A 16,402-nucleotide genomic window follows, 5' to 3' on the forward strand; every position below is an offset into this window, starting at 1 on the left:
AATATGCTTCTGTGTGGATCAAGAGTTGGGGGTGGGGAGAAGTTTACACCCCTTTAGTCACTTCAGATTTTCAAAGAAATGGATTTCCAAACAGCTTTTGATAAATTAAGTTTTTAAAGAGAGCAAACATTTATTAATCACTTACTTCATGCTGGGTTATTCACATGCATTTATGTAGGCACAAAAACCAGGCTGACTGGCTAAGTACTAGGTCCGAGAAAAGGCTTTTCAATGGAAAAACTTCTTACTAGTCTCACCAGTAATAAGTCAGGAGTCAGCAAAGGAAAGAGCTTCCATTTGCCTCTACCATTTGGTAGAGACTTTGGGACAGAACGGAAGCAGTAGCTTCTTTACTAATGTATGCTGATCCTACAGATTAGGCAGAAGGGAGAGCCATACTTACTGGAGGAACTAGTTAAATTTTGATTTTCAGTTTACCTTGGTCCATGATGAAATACTTCTTTGAAAATCTTTATTATGGAATCTGAGCAGGGAATTTCTAAAATTTTAGGGAAATATTTAATATAATTTTGGGGTAGGAGAGAACTTTTTTTTTGAGACAGGGTCTCACTCTATTGCCCAGGCTGGAGTGCAGTGATGTGATCACGGCTCACTGCAGTCTCAACCCTCTGGGCTCAAGCAATCCTCCCACCTCAGCCTCCTGAGTAGCTGGGACTACAGATGCAAGCCATTATACCTGGCAAATTTTTGTATTTTTTGTGGAGATGAAGTCTCACTATGTTGCCCAGGCTGGTCCTGAACTCCTGGGCTCAAGCAATCCGCCTACCTCGGCCTTCCAAAATGCTGGGATTACAGGTGTGAGCCATCATGCCTGACCCAGGAAAGAACTTTTAAGGCATGATCCTAAAGCCATGATCCTGGGAGAAAATACTGATAGACTAGATTACTTATACTAAGGACTCTTCTATGAGAAAAACTACTTTGAATAAGGTAAAAGATTATCTGGGAAAATAATATTTATAAAACCAAGACAAAAAATTGATATCCTTAATATACAAAGAGCTTTAACAAATGAGTAAGATTCCAACAGAAAAATGTGCAAAAAGCACAGTTAATTCATGAAATACAAATGAGTGAAAAAACATATGTAAAGATGTAACAGAAATGCAAAACAGAAACCCAGAAGAAATAAAAGTGTAATTTAAAACTATACTGAGATAAAATGCCCAGTCCATACGTTGGCAAAGAAGCCAAAGACGAGGTTGTGGGGAAATGGAAACTCTCATTTACTCTATGGGTAAAAACTAAAGCCGTCCTAAAAAGCAATATTGCATCAGAGTTTAAAATGTGCATGTATACTCTTTGAACAAGAAATTCCACTTAGGAATTTACAATAAGCAAATACAGTAACTAGATGGGTGCAAACAATCTAAACAGTATATTTTTATCAGCACTGTGTGGGACAGTAGGGAATAAAAACCAAAACGTTTAACAGTAGAATATGTCCACACAATGTTATACTGTAAACATACTCAAAATGAACTATATAAATGTTCCAAATGAAAAAGCTTATGAGCATTGTCTCTCATTATCTATATGTCTCTTCTCCTTTTAAATTAGAATCCGTGTCTTAGTTGTAATTATGGCCACCTGGAATAAAAACTATTTGCTAGACTTGACTGCAACTAGATGTAGCCATGTAAGAAAATGGTCAGGAAGGTATAAATAGAAGTAGCGTACACAACTTTCTCAAAGTATCAGAGAGGACATGCCTTTCTTTGTCCCTTCCTCCTTCCTACTGGCTAGAATAGGGATATGATGGCCTGAGCTGGTAGTCATATTGGATCACAAAGAGGAAGTCATGGATTACAGATGGTGGAGCTACAAGCTATCAGGAGAGCCTGGACCTGCCACACCAGCCCTGGACTATTTAACTCAGCACATCATTTATACAACAGAGATGTAAACATTTATCCTGTTTAAGCCACCATTACTTCAGGCTTTCTGTCATTCAGAGCTGAATCTAATCCTAACTGATGTACAGTTTTAGGGTGACTCACACAGAAGGTATCACTGCACACACCCATCCTAGCAGGTATACCATAATGACTGATTATTTGAGGTGGTGAGATTACAGGTGATTTTTATTTTTTTCTTTGTACCTCTCAGGATTCAGAAGTATATTATGAAAATTTTTTCTTACAGTAATAAGTATTGATTCTGTAACAGTTATTTTTATTTTGAGAAAAGTTTTCTAAAAATGTGTTAAAAAAAAATAGAAGCTTTCTTTTACTTAGTTCCTTGAAAGAACTCTCATTAGTTTAGTCAGATTGATTTCTTTTGAAAAACAACTATATTGCCTGACAGTTTACCACTGAATCTCAGCAGCCTGCCAGGCACACAAATAGGTTTCACTAGACTGAATTTCTTAAGGTTTCCTGAAGAACCCCACATAAAGATGGTAATTTATCTTTATGAGCAGATTTTCCATAATGGATTTATGGATGAATTTATGGATGAAAGGCAGTTTGTCAGTCCTCTACCAAGTTGCTATTTGCAGACAGGTGACATATTCAACAATTTCACCCTTTAAAACTTTCAGGTCAACATAATGTTAAAGAAGCCAGACACAAATAAGACATAAGGTATAGTTCCATTTAAATGAAGTTCAAAAATAGGCAAATGTGAGACACAGTGATGTAAGTCAGAATAGTGATTAACTGGAGGGAAAGTTATTGACTGGGAAGGAAACAAAGTTGGTGGAAATGTTCTGGATCTTAATTTTGATCATGAATACATGGATGCATATATAGGTAAAAATTCATCAAGCTGTATGTATGCTTAAAGCTTATGCTAGTTGAACTGAATGAAAAGTATACCTAAAACCAAACAAGCACCCTGAGGACTGCAACATACTTTCTAGTAATTTGTCTATACTCAACATGTTGATGTCACTGAGAATACGTATTTATTAGTTCTGGAAGAAGAGGATCCCCCCTTCCCCCCTGCCCACTATCTCTTCCTCAACAGAGATGAAAGTCAAGGAATTCTTTAAGGTTTCTCTTCCCTCCTTATTCATATCTGGACATTCTTCTCATACTATATCATCAACTGGTCCCACTGATTGTTGGGATGCCTTTTGTCCTCTGGTGTATTTGTGAATTCTGTTACTGCTTCCGAGGTCTTCTGTAAAGTGCTAAAAAATATCTTTTCTCCTATGTAGGTAATTCTGACTTGGAATTCGCTTTGATGCATTTGCTAAGCTCCCTAATTCTTCTTGTTCTGATTATATGTCACTTTCCTAAATATTTTCTTTAACTGCAATGAAGTCATACTTTTTGATTTCACATTCCAGTTTTTCTTAATTGTGTAAAATAAAGCTCTTTTAACTCCTTGGTCCCAGATTTCCAAAGGGAAAAAATTAAATGCTCTACATGTTTAAAAATTCATACTTTAAACTCTCTTTTTTTTTTGAGACGGAGTCTTGCTGTGTCACCCAAGCTAGAGTGCAGTGGCGCGATCTTGGCTCACTGCAAGCTCCTCTTCCCAGGTTCACGCCATTCTCCTACCTCAGCCTCCCGAGGAGCTGAGACTACAGGCGCCCGCCACCACGCCCGGCTAATTTTTTGTATTTTTTTTTTTAGTAGAGACGGGGTTTCACTGTGTTAGCCAGGATGGTCTTGATCTCCTGACCTCGTGATCTGCCCACCTCAGCTTCCCAAAGTGCTGGGATTACAGGCATGAGCCACTGTGCCCGGCCACTTTAAACTCTTAAACTTCCTTGAAACTTTTCCTGGAAAACAGAAAACCCCCATAATTCTTATTCTTTACTGTCCAAACCACTAAGTCTTGTAGTAAAACTCACCATGCTTTTGCTTCAATTTGCCTAACTTTCCCTTCTAAGACATTTATTAGGTCTGCCCCTGCCCCACTTAGAGTGATCTGTTGTTCCAATCAAATATACAAATCTTTCAGATGTTAATAACATTATAATGAAACTAATTTCATGAGTAGCTGTATTAGTCCGTTTTCACACTGCTGATAAAGACATACCTGAGACTGGGCAGTTTATAAAAGAGGACTTACAGTTCCATGTGGCTGGGGAGGTCTCACAATCATTACATAAGGCAAGGAGGAGCAAGTCACATCTTACATGGATGTCAGCAGGCAAAGAGAGAGCTTGTGCAGGGAGACTCCCTTTTTTAAAACCATCAGATCTTGTGAGACACATTCGCTATCATGAGAACAGCTCAGCAAAGACCCGCCCCCATGATTCAACCATATCCCTCCCACAACACATGGGGATTATGGGAGCTACAAGATGAGATTTGCGTGGAGACACAGATCCAACCATATCAGTAGTTGATATTCTGAACTATCCAAATAGGAGGATGTCACTGGAGGAAATGTATCCATTTTTGTACACACTGCTACAGAGCACTACAAAGCAAAAAAAATACATAATAAATTGTACACATACATCACTGGGGAAATGGAACTTCTCCAAATTATTTTTACTTTAACTGTTCCTTCTACTTGTAATAACATATAACACTCCTTCTTGAAAATACTTATCAAAGTACTTTTCAATGTCAGTTCAGATTTTGCCTCTTTAGGGAACTGTGATTCTCCCATTGGAATTCATCTTTTTTTTTTCTTTCAACTTTTAAGTTCAAGGGTACATGTATAGGATGTACAGGTTTGTTACATAGGTAAATGTGTGCCATCGTGGTTTGCTGCAAAAAATCAACCCATCACCTAGGTATTAAGCCCAGAATCCATTAGCTATTCTTCCTGATGCTCTCCCTCCCCCTACCCACCCCTGATGAGATTAATCTTCTATAATCCTAACCTTACATAGGTCCCCACTGCCTGTATCAAAGGCTGTCACCAAAACGTTATATTCTCAATCACATACATTGAATATACACAGTTTGTTCAATAGTGAGTTACTGATAGGTAGGATCTATGTCTTATTCATCTTTATGTCTCAGAGCACTGAGAATGTTTTGTACAAGATAGGCATTTAATAACATTTGTTCAATTGTATAGCCAAACAATGGATTTTTGTTATTGCTTCTCTTATCTGTTAGCTATAACTATCACACAGTCATCAACATAGTCATCAACAGTTTCCTCCTACTGGATACATAGCTTCAATCGAAAACCATTTAAAAATAAGTCACCACCTAGGGCTCTGAGCCCCTTTTTGTTTCTACAGAGATTTTTTTTTGGGGGGGGGTGTGTGGGTGGCCATTATGTTTATTTTAACAGATTGATTGTTTACATTTCTTGGGTTTATCAGGCCTATCTCTGAAGTACAGAGAAACTATTTCTGGCTGTTCTGTTTTCCAAGGAAACCTTGCAATTTTCTTTTAAGGTCATAGAAATCTATTACTCATTTCTTCCCTGTGTTTTGGCTAGGATCATGTGTAGAAATCTATTATTTCTATGAGTCTGCTATGCACCACCTAAGACTTTAAGTTATAAAATTCATTGTTTACTCAAAAGTCTGGAAAGGGCTTACAAGATATAATTAACTGCCTAGGACACACAATAAAACACAAATACATTTTCTCTTTAGAAAAATAACTTATTGTTAGGCTATGTAAAAGAGTCTCACTTTACTAATGACTAGAAAATTAAGGAACAAGAAAGCAGCCAGCTACAGCATGTAAATTAAAATATATAAAAATTTCAAGCCAAAAGTCAGTATCACAGTGACGTGATAAGTTTAAGAAGCATGCCCACTCTAATCAGAAATAGAACAGAGATGCCTACTACCAAAACTCCTATTCCAAATTATTCTGCATGTATAAACCACTGCAATTACATCAGAGAAAGAAATGAAGTGTAAAAAAAATCTGCAAAGTTATGCACCTGGAAAACCCATGAGAATCAACTGGAAAAGGTATTAAAAATTAAAATTCAACAAGGGGCCTGGGTAGTGAACACAAGAAATAAATAGCCTCCTTATATGAAAACCACACAGGAAAAGATTTCAGTTTCAGTAACAATCAAAAAGATAAAGTATTTAGATATAGATTTAACAAGAAATATCTAAAAGCTATATTAACAAAAGGTTTTAAAATGCTACAAAGAAACATTTAAAAAAAGAAATAAAGGAAATGACGTCTTATTCTTAGACTCTATGATACAGTAAAAGAAATTAGTCAATTCTCTCCTTAAATTTTATAAATTCAATCTGATCCCAATAAAAACACAAGAAGGATTTTACTGGAAACTAATAATTCTAAATTTATACAAAATGTAAAAATCTAAGTTTTATACAAAAAAATAAATGTTTGAGAGCAGCCTGGAAAATTCTGAGGCACAGGGCAATGAACAGGAACAAATACTATAAGATATTAAAATATACTCCAGAACTACATAGGGTAAAATAGTTTACTACCGGAATATTAATAGATCAAGAGGAAGAGAACTGAGCAGGAAACGGAAATACAAATGCTTTTATAAATATATAAAAATATGCTCCATATTGCATACAAAATGTGAGAAAAATCAAATTTAAAATATAACGACATAATATTTTTTCACTTTTCAGTGAGAAAAAAACAAGTTTGATCATTACATTGTAGTGGTAAGTATTAGGATATGCTACTGGCAACTGCAATTTGATAAATCTCTATGGGAGCATTTTTGCAATAAACCTTAATAAAAAATGCATATACCCTTTGAACCATCAATTTCACCAGTAGAAATGTATGCTACAGATGTACTCCCTAAGAGGCTCAGAAAGGAGATAATCTGTAAAATGTGAGTTGTAATTGCAAGAGACTGGAAACAATGTTAATTGATAGAAGTTTGGTTAGATAAATGATGGTATATTTAAACAACAGAACACTATGCAACTGGTTTTTCTTTTAGCAACAGTATGAATGTATTTTTGAGATATATTGACACGTTTCATAATTATGTTTTCAATCAGCAACAAAAACCATGCCCTAAACTTTAATAATGAATGATTTTTAAAATAGTTGGGGGAGGGTGTAGGTGGTGGAACAATATCTTTCAGGCAAATATCCACAATTCTAAATGCTTCCTACAAGCAATGAAAATACAAAGTGTGTTAGAAATATTTTCTAAAAATATTTGAAAGCAGTATTGAAAATATTTCATTGTTCAGAAGAAAAGTATCTTGAAACCAAAAGAACTGGGATCTTGTTAAATGCAGATTCTGTTCATTAGGTACAGGTATGCAGTCTTATAAAATGAGGTAGTTCTAGATATTTATATGAAATAATCTTAAAGACACATCTCTAACTTAAAAAAGAAAAATCAATATGCCAAACCAATGTGGATAATATCTCATTATTTTTGTAAAAAATAAAATAGGGATGAAAACTATATACGTGTACGAAAATCCACAGAATATCTTTGAAAAATACAAAGGGAGCTGATAACTGAGATTGCTCCTGGAAAGGAGGATAAAGAGTGAAAGAGTGGGAGGGAATCATTTAACTGTTTTTGTTTTTTGAAATAGGGTCTCACTCTGTTGCTCAGGCTGGAGTGCAGTCGAGTGATGATGCAGCCTCAACCTCCTGGGCTCAAGTGGACCTCCTACCTCAGCCTCTTGAGTAGCTGGGACTACAGGTGTGTGCCACCACATCCAGCTAAAAAAAAAAAAATTGTTTTTTTTGTAGAGACAGGGTCTGACTGTGTTGCCCAGGCTGGACTCAAACTTGTGGGCTCAAGTGATCCTCCTACCTTGGCCTCCCAAAGTGCTGGGATTATATGTGTCAGCCACTGTGCCTGGCCTTCACTGTTTTTTTTTTTTTTTTTTTTAAAAAAAAAAAAACAAAAAACAAAAAACCTCTTGTATAGTTCACTTAAAAAAAAATGTTGGGCCAGGCGCGGTGGCTCACGCCTGTAATCCCAGCACTTTGGGAAGCCCCGAGGCGGCCAGGTAACTTGAGGTCAGGAGTTCGAGACCAGCCTGACCAACATGGAAAAACCCTGTCTCTACTAAAAATACAAAAATTAGCCAGGTGTGGTGGCAGGTACCTGTAGTACCAGCTATTCTGGAGGCTGAGGCATGAGAATCACTTGAGCCCGGGAGGTGGAGATTGCAGTGAGCCAAGATTGCCCACCGCACTCTGGCCTGGGTGACAGAGTGAGACTTCGTCTCAAAAAAAAAAAAAAAAAAAAAAAAAATTAAAGAGGAAACAATACTAATTCTTCATACACTCTTGTAGAACACAGAGGAGGTACAGAGGAGGAGGAAACATTTTCCAACACATTCTATGAGAACAATATTACCTGATACCAATGTCAAACAAAGATATCACAAGAGAACTACAGACCAATATCCTTCATGAATATATACACAAACATCCTCAACAAAATGTTAGCAAACCAAATCCAGCAATATATACAAAAGATTAAACACCATGATCAAGTGGAATTTATTCCAGGAATGCAAGTCTGGTTTAACATTCAAAATTCAATTAAAGTAATATATTAATATAAAGACAAAAACCACATGATCACCTTGATAGATGAAGGAAAAGCATCTGACAAAATCCAAGACCCATTTACGATAAAAACACTCAACAAGCTGGATAGAAGGGAATATCATCAGCCTGATACAGGGCATCTATGAAAAACCTACAGTTCACATCATATTTATGAGTGAACAACTGAATATTTTCTTCATAAGATGAGGAACAAATCAATGATGCCTGCTTGTACTACCTCTATTCAACATTGTACTAGAGGGTCTAGCTAGTACAATCACGCAAGAAAAAGAAGTGAAAACATGGAGAAATTAGAAATGAAAACTTATGTCCACACAGTCATAACAGCCAAAAAGCAGAAACAATTCAAATGTCCATCACCTGGTGCAGGAATAAACAAAATGCAGGACTCATAGATGAAAATATTATTCAGCAAGAAAAAAGAAACAACTGATATATGCTACCACATGAACGAACTTCAGAAACATTACACCAAATGAAAGATGTCTTAGCCACAAAAGACCCCATATCAAATGAGTTAATTTACATAAAATGACCAGAAAGGGCAAATCTACCGAGACAGAAATTAAATAGATTCGTGGTTGCCGAGGCCTGGAGGTAGTAACGGAGATCTTTTTGGAGTAATGGAAATGTGCTAAATCTGGATCGTGGTGAATGAGGCACAACTCTGAAATTTACTAAAAGTCATTGAATTTTGTTTTATATGCATGAATTTTACACATTACATATTATACCTCAAAAAAGCTGTTTAAACAATGTAAAAAAAAGGTAACTATAATAATATCATTTACATATTAAAACTACTGCTTTTTACCCATATTTCCACATGCTGGAGAAAAATAGAGGAAAGAAGACTTATAAAGCTAGAATATCTCATTATGCTTGCCTTTATTTTAATGGCATAGAAAAATGTAGACATATTGTATTTAGAAAAAGAGACTCTGATTAAGCCATAAATCTGAGAAATGGATTATGCAAGATATCTTATTATACACCTCCCCCACCTCTTCATAAACATCAGTGATGAGAAATAAACTACCCTAAAGCCAAAAAAGGTGTTAGTTTTACAATACCTATTAAAGAATAGCTTTCTTGAACATCATTTGTCTGATTACCTATCTTTGAGAGAGCTAAAAGTTCATTCAAATGTGCTTTCAATAAATTTAAACATTTTAAATCTTTGAGGCATTTCCTTCAAATTCATGGTAAATCAGGGGCCATTTAAACCTGTTGTTTTTCTCACAGTAAAGTTCCCACCACACAGTTACTAGTCTTGATCACTGAGCAACTTGCGACTATCAAGCCAGCGCCTTTCTCTTGCAGGGTCTTCTCTATTTTCCCTTCTTGTCCTTTCTTTTCCTACTCTTGCCTTTTCTTGCGATCTCTGCAAATTTCTGGCATGTACCCCTTTCTTAGCCCTGCCTGATGTGTCAACTCCAGGCTTCCTCTCACTGGCCTTCCCTTTTCTGGGGAGTATAGGGGATTTCCTCTGCCATCTACCCACACTTCCCCAGCTGCCTCTCCAATCTGTCTGATCTCATAGTACCATCATCTTAATTCCTACATCTATGCACTGGCATTTCCAAAGCAACACCATAGATCTTTTACAAGCTTCCTTTTGAAGATTCTTATGGCACCATATTTTTATCTGAAGAAATGTGTTCCCCTTTCTGGTACATCGTCCCACGTCTGCAATCACTACTCCAGGGACATTTTACTAAACACGGATGAAGTCTATAGTAGACTGAGAGCATGTGAGGATAGATCAAAGAAGAAAGTTACATTCGGAAGACAAATAGTAAAAGTAAAGAAACAGCATCATTGGCAAGGGTGGGGAAAATGCATTCTCATATACTACCTGTACAATGGAAAACTAGTGAGCAATTTGGCCTTATCTGTTAAAATGTTCAGAAAGCATATTATTGGACACAATTAAATACAGTTTTGACCATTACATGTAACAAAAATATTTGAGCCTGAGCCCAAGGGTATCTCTAATCAGGACATTCAATGTAATACTGTTTGAATTGGACAGTAAACCCACTAGGCTTCACGTTCCATATAGGCTGGTAATAAATCTGTTTTGTTCACTGCAATATGCTTAGTATCTTGAGCAATGCCTGGTACAGAGCAGGTGTTCAGAAGGTTTGTTGAGTAAATACATGAATGATGGAGGGTTGGTTTATGCCTGGACCTCTGCTAGTGTTCAGCAAACCAGGAGTGTATTTTCCATGTGGAATGACTTGGTGGCCATGCTGCAACCTGGGCCCTTGTGAACTATTAACTAAATATTGCTGAACATCAGAGCAAATGCCAGAGGGATATGAGTACTCAGAGCAAACCAGTCACAAAACAAATATGCTACTGTGGTACCGTGGTTATAGCAAGAGTAATGCTGTAATACTTCCATTAGTACAGTCTTCTGGCTTTGCTGATTGACCATAGCTAAGCCAGATTTTTTTTTTTTTTTCAATTCAACTATTACTACCAAAAGTCTGTCATCAGTGTATCTTTTTTTTTTTTTTTTTTTTTTTTGTTGGAGACAGGGCCTTGTTCTGTCACTCAGGCTAGAGTGCAGTGGTGCAATCAGCTCATTGTAACCTCAAATCCCTGGGCTCAAGAAAATCTCTTACCTCAGCCTACTGAGTAGCTGGGACTACGGGCACAAGACACCAGGCCTAGCTAATTTTTAATTTTTTTTGTACAGACAGGGTCTCACTATGTTGCCCAAGCTAGTCTGGAACTCCTGGGCTCAGGCGATCCTCCTCCTCAGCTTCCTGAAGTGCTAGGATTACAGGTGTGAGCCACTGTGCTTGGCCCGATATATTTTTTTGTCTTGTTAAGTATAAAAGATTTAATCTTCAGAATAATAATTTTGGACTCTGAAATGCCTAAGAGTAAAATATCCATCTTTATCACAGAGCATTACTGAGCAAGGTATGTAATTTAGCCTTATGTCACACGCAGCTTTTCAGAGTTTGAGGAAATCATGAAGGAAAAAACCTATTGAGGTTATGATAAAATATGACCTTTGAAAAGCTTGAAATGACATTACATCCTAAAGACACAGGAGGGCACTCTTATCAACCAGCAAAGAAAAACAGAAAAACAGTGAAGTCAAGCTGACATTTTAACAATTTGTACTGCAATAGTTGAATCAAGCACCGGTAAAATGTTGAGGGCTTGTAATTTACAGCCCGAGATTTCCTGTTTTCATGTACAACCTAGGAAGCCAACAGGATTCTACAACCATGTAAATTGGAGGAAGAATCCAACACTCTCAGATCCAAGGTGAGGATTACCCACGCCCCTTTCTAATGATTTCTTAAACTGACATTGGGGCAGGATTTGCCCCTTTCAAGCAATCTTCTACATAATCTACAATTGCACTCGGTGTTTTACTTGTCTTCCACTGGGAGCAGTCCATGAATTCATTTCTTTGCTCCATCTGTTTTCCCAGGAGAAATGGCAAGTTAAAAGTTTGAGCCAGTAGAAATGAAACAGCATTTTGAACAAAGGAGCAAAGACCACTGAAGAATGTATTTCGTGGCCTTCTCAAGTTTTAAAATTTGTAAACACAACTACAGCATGTAATTTTCTCCTTCAAATTTAATAAGTATAGTATAACAAGCATTTAAATGACCTTCCTTTAAGACTTTTAACAAGCCGGCCTCTGCAGAGCGCCATGGATTCTGAGGCACTCAGGCCCCTCCCAAAGGATTAACATTAATCTTAAAGTCACATTCAAATTTGTGTCTCAGCAAAATTATAAATAATTCCATGTCACAGGGGTCAAATGTAATGGTTAAAATGGAAAGCATTAAAACTGTGAATGCCAAGGGTATACTGTGGTTGCGTAAAAAATCTTTGTTGACTGAATAAGCCAGAAGATTCTCTCCATCTCAGGTACTATCTGTAGGAAGTACAACACACAGGCTGCATTCTTGAACTGCTTCGGACTATTTTATTCGCTTGAATCTTCATCTATTTAAATGACTGGGTTCCTGGCCATGATGTTTCAAACTTAATTTCTGTCAATGTGCTCAGAATTTTTTGTTCCATGTTCTTTCGGTAAGGACCTTTGTGAATTCCAGTTTCTATCCTTAGCTGAACTGGCCATCAGGGTACCCAATTAGGCTCAATCTATACAAATAACAGAACGTGCCCTAAAATGTGCTAATTTAAAAGATATATTTCTAATTTTCCTCTGCTTTCTAAAATGATTCTGGTTAACTGAAAATGCCAATGAGTTTTCTTCAGTTAAATAAAGCTGCCTGAATATTGCATGTTATAAATACGGAAAGCCATTGAAATCCTGAGTTGGTATCTAAGAAGGAGATACCCAAATATTATGTTATAATAGCATCCACTGTTTTCATGTGGGTGTGTGAAAAGCCACCAAGAGGGTGATTTGCAAAGTTAGAGAATTTTAAATGGTATCACAGGAGCTAAATTTGGAATATAAAAAATACTAACTTCAGCACCAAATTAGTATGCTCTGATATGGGGGCCTTTAGCTCATCAAGAATGTTCCCAAACTTAACAAAAAATTTTTTTTAACCAATAACCTTAAAAACATTTTTTTTGTTTTTTGTTTTTGAGATAGGGTCTCATTTTGTCACCCAGGCTGGAATGCAGTGGTGCCATCACAGCTCACTCCAGCCTCGACCTCCTAGGTGCAAGTGATCCTCCTGCCTCAGCCCCCCAAGTAGCTGGGACTACAGGCACATGCCACCACGCTCAGCTACATTTTTGTATCTTTTGTGAAGACAGGTTTTGCCACGTTGCTCAGGCTGGTCTAGAACTCCTGATCTCAAGCCATGTGCCTGCCTCAGCCTCCCAAAGTGCTGGGATTACAGTCATGAACCACTGCACCTGGCCTGAAGATCTTAATTGACCCACACTTGCATTTAAAGCTAATTTTTAAAAATAGCCTTGAATACATTTTCTGTATGCACTCCACCTTCTTTTTTTTTTTTTTAAGAGATAACCTAGGCATGGTGCAGGGTGCTGGAGTTCCTACCCTCACTAAATAACAGGGAAACCTGGGTTTCGATCTTGGCTCTATCATTTTTAATCCATGCTAACTTTAAGCCACTTACTTCACCTCCCTGAAGCTCACATTTTTTGTCTGTAAAATGGGAATACTGTCACCTGGATCAAAGGATTAAATGGGAAACTACATAGCAAATAGCACATTGCCTGGCACACAATAATTGCTTTATAAAAGGTAGCAATCATTCCTTTTTTACTTCAATGGTTACTGCTTATTGTAATCTCTTTAATTTCACTCTTTCATCTTTTCTCAAGGGTATCCACAGACCTTGATAAACCTTCAGAAATTATTTACCAATTATTTACACAGAATCTACATGGGGGAGGACAGACACAGGCCAATAATTACAAGTGCTACAAATACGAAGTATGCCATCAAACATATAACAGGGGTACTTAATTCAAGGAGGCCCTGAAGAAGTGTTATTTAGACAGAGATCTGAAATATATGAAGAAATTAGCCAGGCAAAAAAGAGTGAGGCAGGCAATGGAACACATTCAACCAAGTTAAGTGCAGGAAGTTATCCTAAGGGCAAAGGAAGATACTGAGAGGGTTTCGTGGAACTCTGCAATTAAAACAACTTCCGGATGCAGAGGAAAGAATGAATTTGAGAGGGTTAAGACTGAATGCAGGGAGACCAGATAAGGGGTCTTGTTGAATTCCAATTACAAAGACAGTATTCTAGTTGGATTGGAGAGAAATAGAACCTATTTAAGAAAGCTTCATTTAGGAAGTAGAATCAATAAGAGGTGGTCATAGATTGTGTGTGGGAAGGGTACTCTGGAAAGTGAATCTCAAAAATGAGAAAATGCTAAACAAAATGTATTTTTGTTTCATAATTATAAATTTAAAACACAGCCTATTACATATTTCTGAAGCAGTACACAAAATTAAAACTTTTAGGCCACAGGAGGACTTATTCCAACCATTTGGAGGCATGACACACCAATTTAACCTACTGAGCAACAATGCTTTTGGTATGTTGATGGGAATTCTCAATTACATTTATCTATCAACTACCACATAAATTTTAGTATGTAATACATAGTTGCAAAGTAAAGAGGGAGTATGAGTATCAATAGAATACTTCCTTTTCCTCTGAGACATCTTTGGTTCTTAATGGAAAAAATAATTTTCCACTTTTTTACTTTTTTCTTTTCCCCGGTTTCATATTTCTAAATAAATTAAGCAGGAGGATTTCATGAGCAAATTAAAATATATGTAAAGTAAACCTTGGCTTTTTGATACCCTCACTAATGAGTTGTTATGGGAAAAACTATTTCACACTTCCCTGCCTTCTTAAACTGAACACACTAAATATAATTTGCTCTTTATTGAGAACACAGGGTCCATGCTTCAGCCATAAGGTACCAAGCTCTTATGCTCCTATAAGCTGACCTCTTTCATGGAAGACCCTGGCTTATTTATCCTTCTTATCAGTTCAAGAGTCACGTTTCCAGGAAGCTGCCCCCTGACCTCCCCAATCCTCTGTTCTCTGAATTCCCAAAACCCTGAACACGCCACTATTTTACCATGAACACAGTGAATTATAATTTCGGACCAGGCATGGTGGTTCATGCCTGTAATTCCAGCACTTTGGAAGGTCGAGGTGGGCAGATACCTTGAAACCAGGAGTTTGAGACCAGCCTGGGCAACATGGTAAAACCCCATCTCTACAAAAAAATAAGCAGGGTGCAGTGGTGCGCGCCTGTATTCCCAGCTATATGGGGAGACTGACGCGAGAGGATCGCTTGAGCCCGAAAGGTGGGGGTGGCAGTGAGCCGAGAACGCGCCACTGCACTCCAGTCTGGGCCCCACAAAGCCAGACCCTGTCTCTAAATAAATAAATAATAACTTTGATTTACTTTTCTATCGTCTTCTTAGGTTGCATGCTTCTGTAGGGCAACGGCTATGACTTTTAATTCTGCATTATTAAATGTGTAACACACTGACCCAGGGGTAAGTTGCTATTCACAAGGTTTAGTGACCCGCATCCTTCCCCTTATATAAACAGCTTTATACGGAGACAATTTCGGAATTGAATCCACTTTTAATACTTTCTCTGACTTCGCAGAAAACAGCTGGCTTTGCAGAGTATATGCCTGTAGCACAATGATTATCAAGATGAGGGTAGGTGGGTTGTGTGGTTTGGCAAAGCATGCTCAGATAATTATATAAATGGTAAAAAATAATTTTTTTTTTTTTTTTTTTTGAGACAGAGTCTCGCTCTGTTGCCAGGCTGGAGTGCAGTGGCGCGATCTCGGCTTACTGCAACCTCCGCCTCCCGGGTTCAAGCGATTCTCCTGCCTCAAGTAAAGCTTGACAATAACTTGGCTGCATGAATATGGGTTTTAAAAGGTTGAAAAACAGTGTTTCACACCTGCCTTTCTACACTATGTTATTACTAATTGAATCGAGTTGGAATAAACTAGTTAGACTTGTGTGCACAATGAGTCAAATGGCTCAAATCAAAGGTCTGAGAAGCCTCCACTAACCAGGTGCTTGAGCTGTGTGATGTTAAGACTTCAGGTATACCGGGCACGCTTCATTCAGCCTTGGCTCATGCAGTCCCTACAGTCTTAGAATGGAATACCATATAACACTTCTCTGCCCATCTAAACCCCATGCAGGGTTTAAGACTCAACTTCTCCACACTCTGACCTCGTCCTGAATTCCAAGGGCAGTGAGGAGTCTATATAACAGGATATTTAATAAGTGATTACGTTCTGCCGAATGTCTTTTACTGTCTGCTTAAATCTAGCTAGTCTCAACAACAGTAGGGAGACAGGATACTCAAGCGCCAATCGAATGGAAAGGGATTGTTAACAGCCTATTATAACCCTCACGTGGGAGCCAGGACGTCCAAACCTGGTTAACAGAGCCCACA

At 37.6% G+C, this 16,402-nt stretch overlaps 1 protein-coding gene across 2 annotated transcripts in view; it reads right to left on the bottom strand.

Moving 5' to 3' along the window:
* INTS9 (integrator complex subunit 9) overlaps positions 1-16,402 on the bottom strand; it is a 118,948-nt gene that overhangs the window by 101,321 nt on the left and 1,225 nt on the right. The window lies entirely within an intron of this gene.

The sequence above is a fragment of the Pongo pygmaeus genome, chromosome 7 (assembly GCF_028885625.2).
Source record: "Pongo pygmaeus isolate AG05252 chromosome 7, NHGRI_mPonPyg2-v2.0_pri, whole genome shotgun sequence".
Lineage (NCBI taxonomy): Eukaryota > Metazoa > Chordata > Mammalia > Primates > Hominidae > Pongo > Pongo pygmaeus.